General features: G+C 38.6%; 1 protein-coding gene across 9 annotated transcripts in view; it reads left to right on the top strand.

The window, feature by feature from the left end:
- LOC124619308 (gastrula zinc finger protein XlCGF17.1-like) overlaps positions 1 to 25,163 on the top strand; it is a 176,826-nt gene that overhangs the window by 17,338 nt on the left and 134,325 nt on the right. The window contains exons 3-5 of one of the 9 annotated variants that reach the window (XM_047145610.1): positions 7,418 to 7,575; positions 10,867 to 11,110; positions 13,305 to 13,546. The exons of 4 other annotated variants lie outside the window; for them this stretch is intronic. The gene's annotated coding sequence lies outside the window, so the exon portion shown is untranslated. The remainder of the gene's footprint in view (positions 1 to 7,417; positions 7,576 to 10,866; positions 11,111 to 13,304; positions 13,547 to 25,163) is intronic. 4 more of the 9 variants (XM_047145609.1, XM_047145611.1, XM_047145613.1 and 1 more) reach the window with 4 other exon arrangements.

The following is a 25,163-nucleotide window of genomic DNA, read 5'->3' as shown; positions in this document are numbered from 1 at the left end:
CTTGACTTCCTCAGCCAGTTGGATGTATTTTTCAATTTTTTCTCCTGTTTTCTTTTGTATATTTGTTGTATTGGGTATGGATATTTCGATTAGTTGTGTTGATTTCTTCTTTTTATTGGTGAGTATGATGTCAGGTTTGTTATGTGGTGTTGTTTTATCTGTTATAATGGTTCTGTTCCAGTATAATTTGTATTCATCATTCTCCAGTACATTTTGTGGTGCATACTTGTATGTAGGAATGTGTTGTTTTATTAGTTTATGTTTTATGGCAAGTTGTTGATGTATTATTTTTGCTACATTGTCATGTCTTCTGGGGTATTCTGTATTTGCTAGTATTGTACATCCACTTGTGATGTGATCTACTGTTTCTATTTGTTGTTTGTAAAGTCTGCATTTATCTGTTGGGGTATTGGGATCTTTAATAATATGCTTGCTGTAATATCTGGTGTTTATTGTTTGACCCTGTATCGCAATCATGAATCCTTCCGTCTCACTGTATATATTGCCTTTTCTTAGCCATGTGTTGGATGCGTCTTGATCAATGTGTGGCTGTGTTAGATGATACGGGTGCATGCCATGTAGTGTTTTCTTTTTCCAATTTACTTTCTTCGTATCTGTTGATGTTATGTGATCTAAAGGGTTGTAGAGGTGGTTATGAAATTGCAGTGGTGTAGCCGATGTATTTATATGAGTGATTGCTTTGTGTATTTTGCTAGTTTCTGCTCGTTCTATAAAGAATTTTCTTAAATTGTCTACCTGCCCATAATATAGGTTTTTTATGTCAATGAATCCCCTTCATCCTTCCTTTCTGCTTAATGTGAATCTTTCTGTTGCTGAATGTATGTGATGTATTCTATATTTGTGGCATTGTGATCGTGTAAGTGTATTGAGTGCTTCTAGGTCTGTGTTACTCCATTTCACTACTCCAAATGAGTAGGTCAATATTGGTATAGCATAAGTATTTATAGCTTTTGTCTTGTTTCTTGCTGTCAATTCTGTTTTCAGTATTTTTGTTAGTCTTTGTCTATATTTTTCTTTTAGTTCTTCTTTAATATTTGTATTATCTATTCCTATTTTTTGTCTGTATCCTATATATTTATAGGCATCTGTTTTTTCCATTGCTTCTATGGAGTCACTGTGGTTATCCAACATGTAATTTTCTTGTTTAGTGTGTTTTCCCTTGACTATGCTATTTTTCTTACATTTGTCTGTTCCAAAAGCCATATTTATATCATTGCTGAATACTTCTGTTATCTTTAGTAATTGGTTGAGTTGTTGATTGGTTGCTGCCAGTAGTTTTAGATCATCCATGTATAGCAAATGTGTGATTTTGTGTGGGTATGTTCCAGTAATATTATATCCATAATTTGGTTATAATAGAGGGAAACATTCCACGTAGGAAATATATATCTAAAAACAAAGATGATGTGACTTACCAAATGAAAGTGCTGGCAGGTCGACAGACACACAAACAAACACAAACATACACACAAAATTCAAGCTTTCGCAACAAACTGTTGCCTCATCAGGAAAGAGGGAAGGAGAGGGAAAGACGAAAGGATGTGGGTTTTAAGGGAGAGGGTAAGGAGTCATTCCAATCCTGGGAGCGGAAAGACTTACCTTAGGGGGAAAAAAGGACGGGTATACACTCGCACACACACACACACACATATCCATCCACACATATACAGACACAAGCAGACATATTTAAAGACAAAGAGTTTGGGCAGAGATGTCAGTCGAGGCAGAAGTGCAGAGGCAAAGATGTTGTTGAATGACAGGTGAGGTATGAGTGGCGGCAACTTGAAATTAGCGGAGATTGAGGCCTGGTGGATAACGGGAAGTAGAATTGAAGAGCAAGTTCCCATCTCCGGAGTTCGGATAGGTTGGTGTTAGTGGGAAGTATCCAGATAACCCGGACGGTGTAACACTGTGCCAAGATGTGCTGGCCGTGCACCAAGGCATGTTTAGCCACAGGGTGATCCTCATTACCAACAAACACTGTCTGCCTGTGTCCATTCATGCGAATGGACAGTTTGTTGCTGGTCATTCCCACATAGAATGCGTCACAGTGTAGGCAGGTCAGTTGGTAGATCACGTGGGTGCTTTCACACGTGGCTCTTCCCGTTATCCACCAGGCCTCAATCTCCGCTAATTTCAAGTTGCCGCCACTCATACCTCACCTGTCATTCAACAACATCTTTGCCTCTGCACTTCTGCCTCGACTGACATCTCTGCCCAAACTCTTTGTCTTTAAATATGTCTGCTTGTGTCTGTATATGTGTGGATGGATATGTGTGTGTGTGTGTGTGTGCGAGTGTATACCCGTCCTTTTTTCCCCCTAAGGTAAGTCTTTCCGCTCCCAGGATTGGAATGACTCCTTAACCTCTCCCTTAAAACCCACATCCTTTCGTCTTTCCCTCTCCTTCCCTCTTTCCTGATGAGGCAACAGTTTGTTGCGAAAGCTTGAATTTTGTGTGTATGTTTGTGTTTGTTTGTGTGTCTGTCGACCTGCCAGCACTTTCATTTGGTAAGTCACATCATCTTTGTTTTTAGATATATATCCATAATTTGTATTATTTAGCATGTTGGATAGTGGGTTCAGAGCAAGACAGAACCAGAAAGGACTTGAGTCTCTTTGGTATATTCCACGCTTAATCTGTATTGGCTGTGATGTGATATTATTTGAATTTGTTTGGATATTAAGTGTGGTTTTTCCAATTTTTCAAAACTATGTTTAGGAACTGTATCAATTTAGGATCTACTTTGTATATTTCCAATATCTGTAGCAACCATGAGCGGGGTACACTATCAACAGCTTTTTGGTAATCAATGTATGCGTAGTGTAGCGACCTTTGTTTAGTTTTAGCTTGATATGTCACCTCTGTATCTATTATCAGTTGCTCTTTACATCCTCGTGCTCCTTTGCAGCAGCCTTTTTGTTTTTCATTTATAATTTTGTTCTGTGTTGTATGTGTCATTAATTTCTGTGTAATGACTGAAGTTAATATTTTGTATATTGTTGGTAGGCATGTTATGGGGCGATATTTTGCTGGGTTTGCTGTGTCTGCTTGATCTTTAGGTTTCAGATAAGTTATTCCATGTGTAAGTGTATCAGGGACTGTGTATGGGTCTGCAATGTAATTGTTAAATAATTTATATGAGGTGACTTACCGAACGAAAGCGCTGGCAGGTCGATAGACACACAAACAAACACAAACATACACACAAAATTCAAGCTTTCGCAACAAACTGTTGCCTCATCAGGAAAGAGGGAAGGAGAGGGAAAGACGAAAGGAAGTGGATTTTAAGGGAGAGGGTAAGAAGTCATTCCAATCCCGGGAGCGGAAAGACTTACCTTAGGGGGAAAAAAGGACAGGTATACACTCGCGCGCGCGCACACACACACACACACACACACACACACACACACACACACACATATCCATCCACACATACAGACACAAGCAGACATATAATATAATTTTTCCCACGTGGAATGTTTCCCTCTATTATATTGTTAAATAATTTAGTTAGATGTGAATGTGTTGAAGTGGACTTCTTTAGCCAGAAATTTGCTATTTTATCATTTCCAGGGGTTTTCCAATTGTGCGTAGAATTAATTGCTCGGGTGACTTCATGTTTCAAGATTATCACTTCAGGCATTTGTGGTATCATCTTGTATGTGTCTGTTTCTGCTTGTATCCACCGTGCATGTCTATTATGTTGTACTGGGTTTGACCATATGTTGCTCCAAAAGTGTTCCATGTCTGTTATGTTTGGTGGATTGTCTATTTTAATGTGCGTGTTATCTATTGTCTGGTAAAATTTCTTTTGGTTTGTGGTGAATGTTTGGTTTTGTTTCCTTCTATTTTCACTTTTTTTTTTTGTATCTTCTAAGTCGTTTGGCCAATGCTTGTAATTTCTGCTTCTTTTCATCTAATTGCTCTGTTGCTTCTTGTTGTGAGATTTTACCTAACCTTTTTCGTTTTTTGTCTGATATTTCATTTCTTATAAATTGTGTTAGCTGTCCGATATCTTTTCTCAGTTTTTCTATTCTTATGTGTAGCCTGTGTTGCCATGCTGGTTTTTGTGGTTTCTTCTGTGTGTTGGTTGGTTCTGATCTCTGCCTAGTGTGTATATTTAGTGTAGTGAGTGCTCCTACATAAACCAGTAGTTGTAACTCTTCCGTAGTTGTATTTTCATTTATTTTGTTGTGTATGATTGTGTTGATAGTTGTTATTGTTGTTTCAACTTGTGGGTTATTTGGTGATCTATGCAAGAATGGTCTAATGTCTGTATTTGTGTCTTTGTATTCTATATATGTCAGCTGAAATTTTTCTTCTATATCTAACATGTGTGTCACTTCGTGTTCTATTTGTGCTTGTTCTGGTGGCTGTCTTAAGATTTCATTTTCCTCTGATTGTTTAATTGATGCGTGTTGTTCTTTGTTTGTTTGCTCTGGGATGTTTGAGTTCCTTACTGTATTTTCTTCTTCTTCTGACTACACATTATTTTGTTCCAGTATTTGTTGAACTTGTTGTTTGATGTGTTCTAATTCTGACTGGGGTATCCTGTTATTTTTGATTATTACACGGATCTGATCAGCTAGTCGTTGTTCTGTTAAAAATTTTAATTCTGGGTATCTGGTAATAAATGTTGTGTATACTTGTGATCTGTATCCAGTTGTGTTGGTTCCTAGGTTTGTTGCTTGGTAATAACAGAACATGAGGTGTCGGTTAACTTCATCTGACCATCTCATCCTCTGTCTTTGTTTTCCTTCTAGGGTGGTTGCAGGAAGCATATCCCGCAAAACACCTCTATTTGGATTTAAATCATTGTCCAGTTGGCTAGCAGTGTCGTTACCATTGTGGGCGGGCATAGGGCTCAAGCGTCGTCCCCAACCATGACGGCGCTTGTCCGAGGCTTCTTTAGTTCTGTCGTGAACCAACCAATCACACTAAAAGGGGGGGTTAGCCCTATTAGTGGTTTGTTCTTTTCGTCGCCTTTTACAACTGGCAGAACATACCGGAGGCCTATTCTTTTCCCGGGCCTCCACGGGGTTATTATTATTATTATTATTATTATTATTATTTATCATTGAATGACTATGTTAAACTCTCAAGAAGAAAAGCAAGTAAGGACTGAGGTTTATCTCCAGACCAGTAAAAAATGCACATAGTTAAGAAAAAGAAACATTGCAATACACATTATAAACAAGTATATGTTGGTGCCAACCAAAATTGAATTTAAACAAAAAAAAAAATGTTATTTTGGCATGCATCATTATATTTGTTTCAATTGCTGTAGACAGACAGTAGGACTGTGTCAGGCTAGTCAGAGAACAAAGTAGAAACTCTGATGTTAAGCCACGTTATAGTGATCACTGTATGCACAGAGAAGATATAAAGCAGAAGACAAAAGGAAGTGAATTGAATAAGGTGAACGATTCATTGAGTTAATAATGGAGGCAGTCATGTGTACCAAATCATTGGACAACTCTGAATAGGCTGAGTGGTTTAGCAACAGCCTGCCATGTGGCAGCTTGTAGTATTTGCCAATGACTCGCCACCATTGGCTATGCAGGTTGCAGTATTGTCCAATCAGTTTGCACATTAACAAGCAGAAGCAACTGCTGGTTACTTCTGTAAAGTATACGAACAACAAATTGTGACCAGAGCTAAGGCGCCGTATGAAAGGCGCATTTGTGGGCTCTCGCCGATGACTTCTGGTTTTCAGCTGCCAAGACTTGTCGTGCACTATTGTCACCATCATACCAGTTACTACTTCTAGTTGAGACCCACCTGTTTCTGGGAACAGTCTTTGATTCCCAGCTGGCATGGCTTCCCCACCTCCATCAACGTAAGGGAAAGTGCTGGTGACACCTCGATACACTTCACTGCCTTAGTAACACTAGCTGGGGTGCAGATCGTTCTACCCTTTTGCAGCTCTACAAAGCCCAGATTCAGTCCCGTCTTGACTGTGGGAGTCTTCCATATTGTTCAGTATCACCCTCAGCTGCGGATTGTGGATACTGGACCCCATTTATCATTGTGGGGGTCTGATGCAACAGGAACTTTCCGAAGTAGCCCTGTGAACAGCCTACTGATCGAGGCTGGAGTCCCTCCATTACCTATCAGATGCCAACAGCAGTTGCTGAATTATGCTATACATGTTCGTAGCTTCCCTGAACGTCCAAACTACCATGTCCTTTTTCCTGGAAGGGAGCTCCACCTCCCACAGCAGCGACCCAGAACTGGGTTTACTATTGCTGCATACCTCCATTGTCTCACTTCCTCCACTGTTGCCTCAGGTCAGGGAGACAGGGCGTGTGCCCAGATCTCGGATTTGTCTCAGAGTCTCCTTTGGCCCAAAAGATTCCATTGACCACATGATGTTTCACCGCCTGTTCTTGGCTGTCGTTTAGAAGTATCCAGATTTGGAAGCGGTTTACCGATGGGTGAAAATTGACGGACAAACAGGCTTTGTATACACACATACTCATTGCAGTGAACTCCACACTCTGCCAAATGGCTGCAGTGTTTTCAATGCTGAATTGATGGCCATTAAATTAGCCTGTAGCCACACTGCAAAGAGTATCCTAAACTGTAGTGACTCCCTTAGCAGCCTTCTGGCTATAGATCAGTGCTACTCTCCTCACCTGCTGGTTACTGATATCCAGGATCTTGTCTCAGACCTCTGTCAAGCTGGGCATGCAGTTGTTTTCATTTGAACCCCCAGTCATGTTGGGATTTTGGGAAATAATTGAGCTGACCAGTTGGCTAAGCTGTCAACCATGGCGCCGATTCTGGAAAGACGGTCCCAGAACTGGAACTTTGGTTGTTGAGTTCCAGCTGGAAGTCTGGAACTCAATGGTTTGCCCTGATCTTCCCAAATAAGTTAAGGAGAATTAAGGAGACCACAACCGTGTGGCAGTCTTCCCTGCGTGCTTCTCACAGGGGTCCACCGTCCTGTGTACACTCCGCATTGGCCACAGTTGGCTGACCCATGGCCACATTCACAGACGTGAGGATCCCCCTCACTGCCGATCTGGAGCCTACCTGATGGTGGCGCACTTACTCATAGACTACCCTAATTTGTCTGCTTTGAGGTGGCATCTTAATCTTCCTGACACACTTCCTCTGATGTTATCAGCCGGCGCCAAGTTGGCTGGCCTGGTGTTACTTTTTGCTTGCAAAGGTGACTTCTATTCATGCCTGTAATGTTGGGCTTTTTGACCTCATTGACCGCCTGAGGGATTAGTGGATCACCCCTTTATGGCTCCCTCCCCCACCCCCATGGGTCTCTTGGCAGCCCTCGCTCAGTGCCTCAACCTGGCCTCTACCCTTCCCAACTTTATTTTCTGTTTATTTTTTTTCATTTCTCAGTTTTAATGCCTTATCTTTGTGTGTTTTAGTTACACTTAGGCTTTCCAGGATTTGCCTTTCACCCCCTTCCTTTGATGACTGCTGCTTGTTTGCCACTTAGTGGATGAAGGGACTGATGACCTTGAAGTTTAATCAATTTTGCTCCAAACCAACCAACCAGAGTTAAACTACTCGAAGTGAAAATCTGGTAAATACTGTATATGTCGATTTTAGAAGAAAAACAGCTTCTTTGAAATAAAGGAAAGCTAAAACGCTCCCCCCCCCTCCCCCTCCCCCCCCCTCCCCCTCCTCCCCCCTCCCCCTCCTCCTATATCACTCAGCTGCTGTTTTTGTCTATATTTTGAAGAAACCATTAATTGTAATTTTACCACACTCCACTATCAGCTGTTTTTACACCGGCAAAGTCAGGATCTGTCTAATACAGATATTAGGCACAATTTACATCCCTTTACCCAAGAATACCAATAAATTGTAGAAATTATGACTAATTAAATGTTCTTATACATTCTTTTTGAATATTCTGGGATCTTCAGATTCCTGCCTATACCCACTGACTCTTGTTATAGACTTCTGCTCCATTCTGAACCCCAGAGAAGGATACATAGTATATGTGGAATTTATTTCTACTTCTGGTATTCTGACCGAACGAGGTGGCGCAGTGGTTAGACACTGGACACTGGACATTCGGGAGGACGATGGTTCAATCCCGCGTCCGGCCATCCTGATTTAGGTTTTCCGTGATTTCCCTAAATCACTCCAGGCAAATGCCGGGATGGTTCCTCTGAAAGGGCACGGCCGAATTCCTTCCCCATCCTTCCCTAATCCGATGAGACCGATGACCACGCTGTCTGGTCTCCTTCCCCAAAACAACCAACCAACCAATCTGGTATTCTGAGTTAATTCTGAACTCAATCTTGTTAATAATCACATATACCATTAAGAGAGTATATGTATTGTATAACAAACCAAGATTATGGGATTCCTATGGCGAATATAGTTTGCAATACCATCCTCAGAGTACAGAAAACTGTGATCCTATCCTATCCTATCCTATCCTTCCCCCCCCCCCCCCCCCCCCCCCCCCCCCAAACTTTCATTCTAATTGCAGTTATAGAGTACAAGATTCATGTCTACTGGACCAATGCGTTATACTCAAGTATTTACAAAAATTCTGTATTTTTCCAAATTATTTCACAATATATTGAAACATTATTTGCACCTTTCATTGTAAAAATTTTTTGCCATAAAAATTAGTGATCTTATACATTTCACTTTACATGAGTTAACAACAAATGTTTGTTTACATTTATTGTTCACTAAACAAAAAATTATTATTACCATCTGTTCCAAAAATACATTTAAATTTTCTGTAACTAATTCAATATATTGTAAAAGTTAAATAAATGCTGTCCTTTACATGTGACATATTTTAGAATCCAAAAGTTTTTGTTTTGAAATTTTATAAAGTAAGTTTTACCATGCTTTTATCCTTTGATTTTTGAAACAGTGAATAATGATAAGTTTACATAAAATTGATAATAATACAAAAACTGGAAGTTGTTATAATCATTAATATGAACAGTACAGCTTCTAGAACATACTAGAAGTTTATGTTTTAATATCTAGAACTGAATGTGTGCCAAATTATTATCTGTCAGTAGTTGGTAAGGAGTGTGTGCATTAGTCTTCATTTCAGCACACCTGTCGCATGTATTTTGTTCCATAAAGGCTCAAAAAATAAGCTTGATTTAATGCTAAAAATGTGAATGGTTTATTTTTACTGTTGTGATGAAGTTAAAATGTGAAATAAAATGTGCTGTAAAAATGTGAAACAGTCTTCACTTTGTGAATAAAAATCCTAGGCTTGAGTTCATCTAGCTAAACGATGAGCAGTGTATTAAGGACAAACAAAAAAGATGAGTGCATCTTTCTTTATATTATTATTCATTGAACTTTTTAGTAAATAATTTCTCCTCCTTCGAAAATGTGCCACTCCAGCAATTTGTGATGCTCGAAGAGTACATAAGTTGAATACAAAGCTGCAAGTGTTGTTTTTCACATAATTTTGCAAAGAGGATCATCTTAATTGTTTTGTAAGTAAAGGGATCTCAAATTTACATAATATTCTTATTGCACACTTCCATAAAATAAATGGTTTCTTTACCTTAGCTGCGATGTCCTTGAATTCAGTAGTGTGCAAATTAATTGGGACAAGAAGATTATTGAGCTTCTGAACATGTAGTGGCAGAGATTCGACCAGGTTAGAGCAAATGGTTTGTAATTTGTGGTCCTGAAACCACACTTTAGCACATTTAATAACACGGATCCTTTTATTACAGTCTATTATACCAAGTCGTCGTTTCACAATACTCCATAAATTTTAAATAGGATTTAATTCTAATGAATTACCAAGCCACTGAAGCAGATTAATGTGGTCTTCTTTTATGAAAATCTTGACTGCTTTAGAAGTATGACATTGTGCCAGATTATGTTGAAATGTTCCTCCACCAAATGCAAAGGTTTGTAGGAATGGCACAATCCTCTGTGTAAGGATTTCCATGTTTTGGTTGAACTTGTCATCATCTTGAACAAGTTCCCCAGGACCAGTTGCAGTGAAGAAATCCCAAAAATTTCTTTTGGGAGGGTATTTTACAGACTGTTAAAGATGCTCAACTCTCACTGCTTTGTGGGTTCTTCTGCTGACAACCCTTGTTCCATATCTTTGAACAATAAAGTATGACTCCTTACTGAAGCTTATGTGTTTTCCAGCCATGGAGGTCAAAGATTTATATTATTTGGCCTAAGGCAACCATTTTTTCGTCATGTCAGGTGTTAACAATTGCTTCTTTATTGGCTTTCATGCCTTCTGCCCACAATGGAGAAGCCTACGCCATACCGTCGAAAAGCAATTCCAACCATAGCAGCCAGTAACTCTCTCTGAAGGTCTTCACTTCTCGTGTGATGGTAAATTACATGGTTTATAATCTTTACTTGTCCTCTGAGGATAAATTATATTGTTTATAAGTAGAGTTTTGTCAGTTCTAGAGGTGGTTTTTCATTTTTGTCTACATCTGATTTTTCTCTTTGGAGAGAGGAGGAAGTTTCTCTATATGCCTTAATAATTCTTAATACAATAGATTTTTCCTGTGCCAACAACAGAGCCAGTGTCTTAATATACCCATTAGATGTCTGTTCAGGACGCAATGTGTGTTCTTAGGTGAAATGCCCATTTTAACACAAACACAAAGTTTTCCTGCTGAGAACACAGAAATAACGCACACTGTTGCTAAACATACAAGCACTCAGCTGAACAGTGGGGGACCTACAATTACTGTCCTTAGTCAAGGTAACAATAGTCCACCAAGAGTTTGATAATCAGGCAGATAAAATTGCTCACAACTAACCAACTTCAATTCCATGTAAAATGTGCTTGTCCCAATTAATGTAAACATCGTATATGCACAAAACATTTTTGCAGATGTTAAGCCTGGCATCCTGTTAATGCAGTGGTGAAGAATATTGCAAGTCAACGGAAAAAAGAGATGAGCATATTCTGATTATGGATGCAGCAGTGGTGCACATAAAAATGAAAGCAAGGCAGCCCTTCATTGTTATAGAAACTTATTGCTGAAACTATTTAATATGAACATAGACAACACAAATGCCGTTGCAAGAAGTTTGCGACAATGGTCCTGTATAAATAAAGAAATTCATTACTACAGGTAAAAAAGTATGTGATAAGTTTCATTATATACCTTTGCTCGACATAATTAAAATTGTACACAATGAATACTCAAGCCATGAATAACATGGGAAGGGAAAGGCTAAACTCATTACCCAGATAAGTGACCTGTGTGATAGAGCTAGTAAGGAATATGATCCAGTTGCCCCAGACTACACCCAAGAGAGATTTTTATGATAGAGGGATAGCATACTGTTGTCGAGAGATGTAGTTAAAGTGTATCTCAGGCCAGAATACTTTGAGAAAAGCCAGTAGTCAGTCATTGCAACATAAAAATCCAGGTATTGCTATAGGACATTGCAAAAAAAATATGTAACTTAAAAAAAAAGTGACTCATCCGAAGTGGTAAATCGACAAGAAAAAATAACACTCTTAAATATAATGCATTTCAGTTTACATATCTGAGAAACAAACTCAATTTGTTGCAAATATTTGCAGAGGGACATCCACCAAATGTGTTAGTAATAACTGAACATGGATAAAATCCAGTGAAGTAATTTATTATAAATTAGAAGGGTACGTACTTGCAAATAATTATTGCCAATAAATCACAAGCTGTGTATGGGCTGTAAGTGATTGCTACAACAGCAGCCATCATGACCAGTTGTTCATGACAAAGACAATGGGGGATTTTGTCACAAGCTTGAAATTGTACGCAGATTTGACATTTCATGTAAACGAAGAATGTTTAGTACATAAACATATAACATTTAAAGAATTTATTTTCTTGAAAACCACAACAAAGAAGGATCAGTCAAAATGACAAGTGTTGTGTTTCGCAGTAATTATCTTAAGTTATCGAAGCAAGAAGTGATTATGGTATATTCCCCACCAAATGCTCATGTACAGTGTTTCAGAGACAGACCTAGTGCCGGCCGGAGTGGCCGTGGGGTTCTGGGCACTACAGTCTGGAACCGAGCGACCGCTACGGTGGCAGGTTCGAATCCTGCCTCGGGCATGGATGTGTGTGATGTCCTTAGGTTAATTAGGTTTAATTAGTTCTAAGTTCTAGGCGACTGATGACCTCAGAAGTTAAGTTGCATAGTGCTCAGAGCCATTTGAACAGACCTAGTGGTGTTATTGGTCAGACTGGTTCTAATGACCTTAACTGTATTTAATGACCTTAATATTGATGCAAATTCAAATACTAAACATGAAACTCACTATTGCCTGAAGTTGATATAACCTTTTAGATATACTAAGCTCGGACACTAGAGTAACAGTAACACACTACAGTGAACAGAAACATTTTCACTAGTGTGGCTTACAGCAGCGTCAATATGAATTAGGATAAATTGCTACTTATGGCATAGAGGTGGTGTTGAGTGGCAAATAGGTACATTTAAAAGTATGCTTAAAAGTAAATTTCAGAAGCTAACATTTTCATTATTCTGACTTTTGTCAGGTGATTGAGTACACGAATTTAGCTGTGCCAGAAATAATGAAAGTTGTGAAATTTGAGTTTCTCTCAGAATATGAAATGTTGAAATGACTTGCAAGAATGCAGCCAGGTGACATCTTTAACAACTGCTGATATTTCAATAGGTCACTTCTCGGTCATTTTCAAGGCATAAATGCAATGAGAGAGCACTGTGAAAGTTATTGTGCAGTCACAAGCTCTGAATAGCACAAATACTAGTGTCTTTAAATACAAACGAACAAAGAAGAAATAAGATTTTGTGTGCCAGGTGGACATTTCTGACAACAAATGGAGTGATTTCTATTCAACTCTGTTGAGATATCATGATTATCTATGTCCTGTCAGAGAAATACGAAAGGTAGTAAATGTTGCCAGAATGGAAGTAATATTACATTGAAGCTGCCTTCAGGTCTGATTAGACTCAGGCAGAGTGTACGTGATTTAAATCGTTCTGCTTTATAAAGCTACTACCATGCAGATTTTTGAGGAAAAATAGAATAAGACTTACATAACTTAAAACTGAAATTGCAAGCATTAGGAAGCAGAATAACAGCAAAGCAACAGAGGAGTTGATAACATAAGTGAAACATTGATGGTGCTAATTGACAAATAACATAAATGTCCCAGAAAGATTAATATGAAACCATTCAGCATTAGACAAGATGGTAAAAATGTGAAAAACCCAAAAAATATATTATGTAATATTTTAATAACTATTTCACATCTCCAGTTGACTAATTGACACACATTACAGGTACACTGGCCAAGATCTTATTGACACATCACTTGATGTGTTGAATTTGAATGTGTGGAGGTAAATGAACAAGAAGTATGCAAAATGTATTCATCAGGACAGGATGGCATTCTAGTGCAAATACTCAGTTGGCTTAAAAGGAACTTAAAAACCTGATACCTACATGATTAACTTCCACATTTTAGGAAGAACATGTATCTCCCAGTCCTACAAATGAGTATTATGAAAGCAGTATAAAAAAGGCAAGTAACGAAGATGTCTCCAACTATAGACGAGTATAATTAATTCCCATCTTAAGTAACTTATTCGAATGTATTGTACTACCTCAGTTTAGAACATTCTTCTCAAAGCACAAACTCCTTACAGATTCTCAGCACGGATTTAGAAAAGAGCTAATCATGATCTCAGCAATTACACAGTTCTTCAAAGAAGTGTTCTGTTAGTAGGATTGAAGGATGCAGATTGCAGGTATCTTTTTAGACTGACAAAAGCTTCCAACTCAGATAAATCATAGGTTGGTTCTAAAAAATAAAGAAAAGGGGCTGGCCACTAGCCATATTGTATCGTAAATCCACTGATGCATCTTGTAGCTACATACGTGTTGAATCAGTTTTAACACTAAGACAAGGTGTACATCACAGCTCAATCCTTGCTCCTTTCTTGTTCCTGATATATGAATGACATTGAACAACCCATTAGTCTTATTCCTTGCTAGAATGTGAAAGGAGTGATGTAACAGAATTAAGTAAATACTTCAACAATCAGGATGTCAAAGAGAATGTTATCAAATCTCAGTTAGTGACATTTAAAACAGGCAGCTTTTGCCACATCAATGTGAATAATTTATGTAACATATCAACAGAATAATCTGGCAGCTGTAAATTTCTTGCGCTGTGTAAGTGGGTGAAAATCTGAGATGGATAAACCACATTAATTTTATGTGGAAAAGTCAGCAATGGCTTATGTCTCCTTAGCTATCTCACAAAAATAGTGTCTAGCCAAACACTAAAAATAGTATACTGTGGAATAATTTACCCCTTTTCTTAACTATGGAATTGAATAATTGGGCTGCACAGCTGACGTGCACTTAAAAAGATTATTGCTGTTGCACAAAAGGGCAGTAATACCCGGAATACGCCATAGAAAGTCATGTCATTAAGTGTTTATGCATAACATGTAGTTAACTGTATATCCTTTACAAACTTTTAAATTACTTTCACTTTTATTGGTCAAACAGCTGAACCTATCAAATGAAGTGATGTACATGATCACAACAGCAGAGCAAAATATAACTACTTTTGGTGAGGAATGAAATTAAAAATTACAGATCAAAGCTCATATGCTAGTGGTTTGATTTAGCTTAACAAAATACAGGTCTCTCTAAGAACATATAATGGGAATAATTTTAACACAAAATTAAAATATTTTCTGTTATAAAAATGTTTATATTCATTTAGCCAATTTTAATACATTGTTTGTGGTATAAGCCTGTAGTATATTAGCTGTAAAGTAATAAATGTAATAAGGTGCAACAATTGTAACAAGTAAGTGTAATTAATATTATTTCTGAGGTTTGCAAAAGCCTTCATTTTGATGGTTCAGTGCAGAGAAAAAAAAAGTAAATAGATAAAAGTTTGCCATACAGCCAAAATGAGTGAACGTGTGATAGCAATCTTGCCTGGTCAACAAGGGGAGAAAAATTTATGAATGCAAAGCAGGCAGAACTGAGCTCTCTTGTTACCTTACGCACATGCTGGTGCCATCTGAATTTATTTTCCTACTGGGTAATTAGGAACTTCACATGCTCAGATTCATTTGCATTTGCCCTCTGTCCTGTACTTCCAGTATGTCAAAGTAATTTTTATTTGTTTGGAGTGGCATTCTAGTTTTGCAAGATTAGAGACTAAACAGTCTGTTGTGACTCAGCTGTAAGCCTGTTCCATTATCATCTTAGCTGTGTCTGGTGTGGATGTGTTCGAGCCCTTTGTCAATGTGTTTCATCAGCAAACGTTTCAGTCTTTGGAGAGTCTTCCAAGCATTTGTGTAGACTGTGAACAGCACAAAACCTTTCAGCTCATCATATGTAATATTTCCCCACTCAGAATTCAATCTTACTCCTAATGTGACCTTTTGCTGTTGTTAAGATATGAGTCCAACCATGAAAGGGGAAATCTCTAATGCCATACTATTTTAGTTTCCCTAGTAGATTTCTGTGATCTACCCAATTGAAAGCCTTGGCATGGTCACAGAAAATGCAAATAAATTAACACAAACAACAGTCAGTATACAAATGTCTAAAAGAGTTATTGTGTCCTACCCCATGTCTTGCAGTGTTTCTCAATGGGAAGAGGTCATCAGATGTAAAGTAGTTTTGAGTGTATGCCAGTGAAGTGCTATAAACACTGCTTCTGTTCATGAATTGCATGAATGACCTGGTGTGTACTGTAAACTTTGTCAGGCTTTTCATGGATGATGCTGTTGTTGAAAGAGAGGCCACATCAGAAAATACCAAAAAAAAAATCCAGAAACATCTGCAAAGGACTGTCACTTGGCCATTGACTGACCCTCCACACAAATGTGTGTTATATATTTTGTTTGCATAAGCAGAAACCCTCTTTGTTATTTGATTACACTCTTGATGAATAATCACTGGAAGCAATCATGAATATAAAATATGCATAGCTATTTAATGTGGAACAACCATATAAAACTACAAGAGGCATTCAGTAAGTCACTTTTGTCTGAAAGCAGCTTGGTTTTATTCAGGATTCCAGTACATCATATTATTCCCCACTCGTTTGGCTGCAAAACCCCATGTTTCGACATAATTTCTGTACAATGTGACACTATCTTCCTGTTAGGTCCTGTACGCCCGCTCGATACCACTCTGCTGGTCGATAATGGAGTCAGTCTTGCTGCATCAGTAACCTCCCCATCTTCCATGTATCACTTCCTGTGGAGTGCAAAGATGAAAGTTGGAAGGTGCGAGATTTGGGCTGTAGGGTGGATGAGAATGAACAGTACAAAGAAGTTTTGTAAGCTCTCTCAGGTAAGCAGACTTATGTGAGGTCTTGCACTGCCATGGAGAAGGAGAAGTACTTTGCATTTTTGTGGTGTTGAACACGCTGGAGTCTCTTCGGTTCCCTGAGGGTAGCACAGTACACTTCAGAGTTGATTGTTACATCACGAGGGAGGACATCAAACCGAATAACACCTTCCAAGTCTCAGAAGACCATTGCCATGTCTTTACTGGCTGAGGGTGTGGCTTTGAACTTTTTCTTCTGAGGAGAGGTGATGGATGCCACTCTTTGGATTGCTGTTTTGTTTCCAGTTTTTAGTGATGAACCTATTTTTCATGTTCAACAAAATATTGTCACTAATAGCCTTATAATGAGCAATTCATTGGTTTGTCAGCACTACCAACAGAGATATCCAGCTGTGCAGCAAGGTGTTTTGATTGTGATCTGTTGACCACTTCAAATGAGTGTGTCCACACATTCTAACATTGAAAGAGTCACAGCTATGTGCGGCCAGCTGGCACAGGTTTTTGCGACCTTGTTGCAATGATGACAGATGCCTCACCCGAGGACTTGCAGTGCTTTTGTTCACTGCCAGGTCTCTGTAGACATTCAGCAAGCACCTGTGAATATCTGTGATGCTCAGGGTTTCTGCAAAAGCAGCTCAGTGACAGCTCTGTGCTTGGAACGCGCATCAGTTACAGATTCCATTTTGAAGGCTATGCATAGTGCTGCCACTTAACAGAACTTGATGAAACAATAGCAACAGAAGTGTAAATATTCCATGATGTCCCACAGCAAATTCTCCATTTTTTCAACTGAACTTGGCTCAGAAAAGAAATGTGTTGCATTACTTATTGAATGCCCCTTGTAGTTGCAGGAAAGTCAGGTTTCAGAGAGAAACTTGTTGGATGAATTTCAAGGAAATGTATTTAATCTTGAGCCTTCCCCATATTCTGGTGAAATGGACAAGGCTCACAGCTGCTGTGTTGTATAAGAAAAAGAAATTCATTATGCATCTACTAAATATGTTTATTTTGCAGACCAGTTTGTGAATATTATAGCCCGATTTTCAGTGTAACTAAAATAAGAGAGAAAAGAATGGTATAATTTATTATGTGCAAACATCAACAAGTAAGAAGTATAAAAATGCACACAAGTTAACACAACTTACGCGATTCATTTGGGGTTGTACAGGTAGTGTACATGAGCCAAGTCAGATCAGTGTTCCAGCGACAACAGTACGTGCACCTTATGTAAAAGAATAAAACAAATTACACTTATACACAGGTGAAATGTGCTGCTGAACATGATTGCGTATTTTTTATATATAGGGTGTCCCATTTATCTTAACCACCCTAAATAACTGCTTGTCCAGATGGAAATTACAAAATGTTTCAAGCAGATGTTCTTTAGCCATCAGGGGGTCATCAATCAGCGTGTCGCCTTCATTGCAGCTGTGTTTTTTAAAAAGATTTGAACAGCAGTATGACTTTTTTAAATGGCATCCTATATTTTTTATTTGGTAATTCATTTCGTCTCCTAAAGACCTATTCACTGAAACACAACGTTATTAATTACATAACACGACAATGACGTTGACGCTAACAGCACTCAGTGCAGGTACTCGGGGTAATGGAACAGGTACTCAAGGTAATGGAACACATCCACATGCTGACGCTGACAGAGGACAAATGTAAACATAAGTAGAATGCACACCCGTCATTCCGTCAGTCGAAGAGTTGTGTGAGTAGAATGTACACCAAATGTAGAAATGCTAGTGATCTATGGGGAATGTAAGTTAGCAGAATAGTAATTGCAATACTGTTTTATTATGTCTGGGTGCATTTAGTACAGTAGTTTAGTCCTTTTAAACACAGTTGTGTAGAGTAGGCATACAGTCAGGGGTGTCCTTTCTACAAACCGCATTGACATAACATTTCTTTTGTTGTTGTTGTTTTTGTTGAAGTTGAATGTAGGCGAAATGCTACGCAGGCAGTGGAACTGTACAGAGAGCGATATCCTGACAAGAACCCACCTTCCTGATGGATGTTTTCTTGCCTTGTTGCGGTGCTTCAGGAAACAGGAAGCTTCAACCCACAGTAATGCAATTGTCATAGCACTCCCACAGATGAAGCTGCCGAATTTAATGTTCTCGCTTCCATTGCTATTAATCCACATGTAAGCACACAACAGCTTGAACACGAGATTGGAATTTCTAAAACCAATGTACATCGTATTCTTACATGTCACCAGTTCCATCCTTACCATGTACACCTACATCAAGAAATATATGGGAATGATTTCCAGAATCGTGTTCAGTTCTGTCAGTGGGCACAGCAAATCCTTGCCAACCTGAACTACTTCTCCAATGTTCTATTTACTGATGAATGTTCCTTCTCAAACAAGGGACAGGTAAATACAAGGAACATGCATTGTTGGTCCACCGACAACCCACAATGGCTTAGAGGTGGATCATCAGCGACAATGGCGAGTTAATGTCTGGTGTGGGATGCTTGGTACTAAAATTATTGGCCCTTATTTCATCAATGGTAGTCTAAACAACACAGAGTATGCCAACTTCCTCAGATGAATTCTTCCTCTCCTTCTGGATGAAGTGCCGCTAAGAACCAGAATGCTTATGTGGTATCAACACAATGGATGTCCAGCACATAATGCCTTGCATGCACGTCGTGTTCTGAACTGAAGGTATCCTGCCAGATGGATTGGTCGAGGAGGAACAGTTACTTGGCCGGCTAGGTCTCCTGATTTAAATCCTCTGGACTTTTTTTATTTGGGGATGCATTAAAGACGTTGTCTATCGCGATATCCCAACAACTCCAGAGGACATGCAGGAACGTATCGTGCTTGCTTGTAATTCTCTTCAGCACGCAACACTGGAAGCAGTAAATAATTCTTTCATTCAACAAGTGTATCGGTGTCCAGGGTCACCACTTTGAGCACTTTTGAATGTTCTTCTCCTGCGCAATGGTACAGGAGAGTCAAAGTCAATTTTGTGTTATGTTTTTACTTGGTTTTCATTTATTTTTTGACAACTCCACCAAGTGGACGAGTTTGTGATTCCAGGCTCAAAGTCAGTATTGTATATGTAATTAATAATGTTGTGTTTCAGTGAATGGTACACTGTGATACGTTTTTGAATAGGTCTTTAGGAGAGGAAATGAATTACCGAATAACAAATACAGGGTGCCATTTACTGCTGTTGATATCTTTGTAAAAAACAAAGCTATAACGAAGGCAATCATGCTGATTGATGTCCCCCTAACAGCTAAAGAATATTTGCTTGAAACATTTTGTAATTTCCATCTGGACAAACAGTTATTTAGGGTGGTCAAGGTAAGTGGGACACCCTGTATATGATACTATTAAACGCAACATAGCTGGTGACACTGACTAATCATACAGTAGTATGGGCCAGATGGGGCAGTTCTCCTTATCAGTTTTTGGCAAAGCTGAGTGTTTAGGGCAGGCTGGCCACAAACCAATGATTCAAAAATTACTTGATATTTACAGTTTTATATTAAAGTTTGTAATACTTTTCCCTGACTTGAAATTTGATTTGTATTATAAATGCAATTAAAGTTTTGTTTTCTGACTGTCAATAATTAAATCCGATATGAAACTCACAAAAATTAAGACGACACATTTAAGTATGTTTATTTAAAAAGTTTATTTTTTATTTTATTCATTTTTGGGTACATTGCCACAGTCGGTATTTTATAAATATTTTAAAATCTCATAAAATGTACATAATTAAAAATGAGTAACACAAAAATAAGCTAATGACTTGTATGAAGTAGTACAAATCAAAATTCTAATATTTGGTAGATCAAATTATTGAATATTTTTACGTAAAAGTTCTTGACAGAATGAATTCAAAGATTTTGGAGCATCAAGAGTTGCAACATCTCCTTTGTTTCATTTAGGGTATACTCATATATTAATTGTTGAGCAATTAAAGTTTTCTGGCAGAAGCTTTGATATCGGCAGGAATAGTTACAGAATTAGTGATAACAACATTGTTTGTTAGAACGAGGAAGGAGAAGAAACGGGGACATCACACACATTATGGAACAATATGATGATTCCAAGTTTGTATGAAAATTTCGTACTACTACTTTTCGATCTCATACTTAGGAAACTGGAGCATATGAATGAAGTGTGAAACTATTTCCTAACGTAAGGCTTTTTGCCTGTAGTAGGCCTAATAGGCATTTGATATTGGTACTTTGTGAATTATATTCTGTCATTACAAAAAAGACCATTTGTGCCAAAACAGTCTCATTTATTTGGTGTATATTACAATCGTTGCCGTATTAGAAAGGCCTGTTTTGTTTTATCTAGCAGACAGTGACAAAACAGACGTAATCAGATCGGGAAACCACACCAGTCTTGGATCCTATTTGCATTAACAGCATTTTCAGCGTTAGACAACAACATTTCGACTTTTCATGTAGCAAAATGTTTGACAAACTTTGATGAGGTAATAGATTCTTTCGCAGAAAGAAAATCATGCTATGTAAAGCTGTAGCAAGATTAGAGAGAGAAAAATTCTAGGAGCTAAGGACTAAAAAAAAGAGGGACAGGATGTCAAACCGACCGTTTGTAAGCAGGAGAGGCACCACAGGACATTTTAATTTCCATTGTCCTGAATATGGTTTGATGGCATTCATTAAAAAATATACACGTTTCAGTTCCACAGAGCGAAGTACAGTGACGTGCGATAGAAGAATGCTGTGTCAAGAGGGATGGCACTGCACTTCTGGCACACTTAAGACCAAATAACATGTCTTACATTTCCTCGAACACACATGTTTTATACATCAGACTCTTCAGAAAGATGCACACTGGACTCGCATTCGGGAGGACGACGGTTCAATCCCGTCTCCAGCCATCCTGATTTAGGTTTTCCATGATTTCCCTAAATCGTTTCAGGCAAATGCCAGGATGGTTCCTTTCAAAGGGCACGGCCGATTTCCTTCCCCATCCTTTCCTAACCCGAGCTAGCGCTCCGTCTCTAATGACCTCGTTGTCGACGGGACGTTAAACAACACTAACCTAACCTAACCTTCAGAAAGATGTGCGCTACAAAATGAACATATTTTTGAAAATTCGATTTTTTTTTTTTTTTTTTTTTTTTTTTTTTTTAAATGTTTGACGTCCTATCTCAAATGCTCGAGGGAGTGGCGGGGTATTGTGCCGGTTCCAAAATATCGTAGATCTGGGGCTGATGCACAGAGAAGTCTGAGTTACAGTGGGGAAGTGGGTAGTCTCCACGTGACCCGTGTTTACATTTAGTGATTTTGCTGTTTCCTCTTCGTTTATTGCTCTCGTGTCAAATGAAAACAAAACAGATTTCTGATTTACACCTTTCTGACAGGCAAGCATTAATTGCCTTGCAGAACAATGAAGTTATTTTTGTTGGTTTGCTAAATAAATTTTCTTTTATTAATCTTTTCCGCTGAGGCAGACAATATATTTGAAACGAAGTGTTTAATTCCACACACTATTCGCTGCATTTCAAGTGCACGTTTTCAACTTGTAGCACGTATGGCATTATGCCATAAGAAAGAACCAAACATGAGATAACACAGTACTGGTACTCCAAGAAAATTTACATCCCGAAAACCACATTGAAAAACTTAAAATCAGGTTGTGGCATACTTAACTGGGAATATGGACATACGAATGTGCACTTCAAATGTGCACATTTCAATATGGGTCACAAAATTCCGATGCTCTTAGAGTATCCTCTGATGTCTTGTTTCCTTTATGACATAATGTAAGATCTTTTAATGTTTTACACTTACGAACATACGGGCTCCCTACGACATCGTAGCAGCAAAAGCGTGGTGACGCCTGTCGTCTGGCGCTCTCTGGCAACTGCTGAAACGAACCTATTTCTAACAGGTCACGGGAAAATATTCCGAATGGTGGTTTGAAAAGCGTTACCATCAAAGTACCATTCTGGCAGTTACAAAGGAGCTACGTGCGATAATGTACGATGAATTTCTTAAATCACAGAGCGTTTGACTTTCATTTAAAAATCAACTCTTTGATGACGAGCCATTTAGATGAATTTCGAGCCCAGAAGATCAGACATTTATGTCTTTATTAAAAAATTTACGGGCACATTTATGTGATATATCTTAAATTGTAATACACGCATAAAAGACCAACATTGTATGTGAAAGCTTAGCTTCTCTTGCAGCGTATTAATCTTACAGACCAATATTATACGTGAAAGCTTTGTGTTTCGCGTACCAACACTATGTATATTAATTTAAACCATTTACTTTTTCTGTTTGTGCGTTCGCACTACTTAACAGTGATGTTGCTATTGGATGACATCACGTGTCGTAAGCTCTGAATACCCGCTGTCATCGGCTGGCGAGATCACGTGACGTGAGCTATGACTGGCTTACAAAAGTGCATTGCAATCTCAATTTAAATGCGTACATGTTGCTGCACATCAACGATCTTTCCAAAACGCGTGCCCCCCCCCCCCCCCCTCCAGTGTTTAGTTTTCTAAAGTGCCGGGAAATTCTACTCCTGTGTATAAAACCACAATCATTCAAAGGACTTATAAGTTATACAATTCCGAGAGAAAATATACTGTCAGGTAACAGGGAAAAAGTATGTTTTCACCTGGGAGAAAGTGTATTTTTAACCGGGAATTTTTTTTCCTTGTCCACGTATACACCCTGATTGTAAACCCTCCTTCATTTTTTTAAAGATTTCAGACACTTTCAATAGCAGGACAGCAACACTTTAATTTTCTACCAGATTGACTGCACAAGATTTTTTTAGGGTAAAGATTTAATCGTGAGTACTCTGATAACTGAGTACAACGAGTTGGTATTTCTTCAAACAAATGATTAATTGCCATTAAAATTCCAGTTGGTGGCTTCAGTTCCATATTTGAATGCACCATGCATGATATGAAGACTGCAGCTTCCCAAGACAAATATCCCCTGCAGAAATATTGAGCCATGCTTCCTCTGTAGCAGTCCATAATTGCAAAAGTGTTGCTCATGCTGGATTTTGTGCATGAACTGATCTCTCAATTATGTCCCATAAATGTTTGATGGAATTCATATCGGATTATCTGTGGGGCGAAATCATTCTCTTTAATCATTCAGAATGTTCTTCAAACCAATTGTGAACAATTGTGGCCCAGCGACATGCCACATTGTCACCCACAAAAATTCCATCATTGTTTGGGAACATGAAGTCCAAGAATGGCTACAGGTGTTCTCCAATTAGCTGAACATAACCATTTCTAGTCAATGATTGGTTGAGCGGGACCAGAGGACACAGTCCATTCCATATAAACACAGCCCACACCATTATGGAGCCACTACAAGCTTGCACAGTGCCTTGTTGACAACCTGGATCCATGGCATTATGGGGTGTGCACCACACTCAAAACCTACCATCAGCTCTCACCAACTGAAGTTGGCATTCATATGATCAGGCCACAGTTTTTCAGCCATTTAGGGTCCAACCAATATGGTCATAACCCCAAGAGAAGTGCTGCAGACCATGTAGTCGTGTTGTTAGCAAAGGCACTAACATTAGTTGTCTGCTTCCATAGCCTGTTAACACCAAATTTCGCAACCTGCCCTAATGGATATGTTTGTCGTGTGTCCCACATTGAACTAACCAGTTCACATAGTGTTGCTTGTTTGTCAGCACTGCTCTAGGTCATTAAGTGAAAGCTAGCAGTCACTATGTTGTCCTTGGCAAGAGGCAATGCCTGAAATTTGGTATTTTCAACACACTCTTGACACTGTGGACCTTGAAGTATTGAATTTCATAATGATTACTAAGATGAAATGTCCCATGTGTCTATCTTCCATGTTCAGAGACTGTTAACTCCCGTCATTAGGCCATAAACACATCAGAAACCTTTTCACATGAATCGCCTGAGTACAAATGACAGCTCCGCCAATGCGCTGCCCTTTTATACCTCGTGTATATAATACTGCTGCCACCTGAACATGTACATATTGATATCCCATGACTTTTGTCGTCTCATTGTATTTTCTTATGTGATGGTACTATCTTTTTCTCTTAGTGCATTTGTTTCGATGTCTTTATAATAATGTTCAATATTCCATAGTACACCTTGTAATGACTATAGCATCAACATGAATGCTGCTTCTGACTGACAGATACACTTTCCTTTGGGCCTACAAGAGGCTTTTATTGCTTGAGTAATCCATTGCTAGATTTTGGCCTAATGTGAGCTACTTTTGGTGAAAACAGTTTTCAAATAAGGTGAAGACTGTATTAATAAATATGTTGTATTTTTCTTTCATATCATGAACACTGTACACATACCTCAGTTCAAAACTTAGAGAAGTTTCCTGTTGCAGAGATTAGTCCTGACGCCATTTCCTTCATACTCAGCTGTGATGTACTGAAGACCAGTTTTATGTTCTTTAGGGTCACAGTAACAGTGCTTTGGGTAACACCTTGTAACTTTGATGGCTTTCAACCCATTTAAAGGCAAGATGAATTTGTTTCCCATGTGATGTACCACTTTTTCTTCTTGTGACAGTGGTCAATATGACCAAAACTGGTAAAGAATTAAAAATAATTAGTACAGTTGATGTCTAAAATGCATTTACCTCCGTCAACATCAAACCTACTAACCACCAGCAATATCTCCACTTCGACAGCTGCCACCCGTTCCATACCAAGAAGTCCCTTCCATACAGCCTAGCTGCTCATGGTCGTCGCATCTGCAGTGATGAGTAGTCCCTCTTGAAATATACCGAGTGTCTCACTGAAGCCTTCACTGACCGTAATTATT

This window comes from Schistocerca americana, chromosome 6 (assembly GCF_021461395.2).
Source record: "Schistocerca americana isolate TAMUIC-IGC-003095 chromosome 6, iqSchAmer2.1, whole genome shotgun sequence".
Classification (NCBI taxonomy): Eukaryota; Metazoa; Arthropoda; class Insecta; order Orthoptera; family Acrididae; genus Schistocerca; species Schistocerca americana.
Note: the sequence above shows the minus strand (reverse complement) of the source record. Positions and strands in the feature narration are given on the sequence as shown.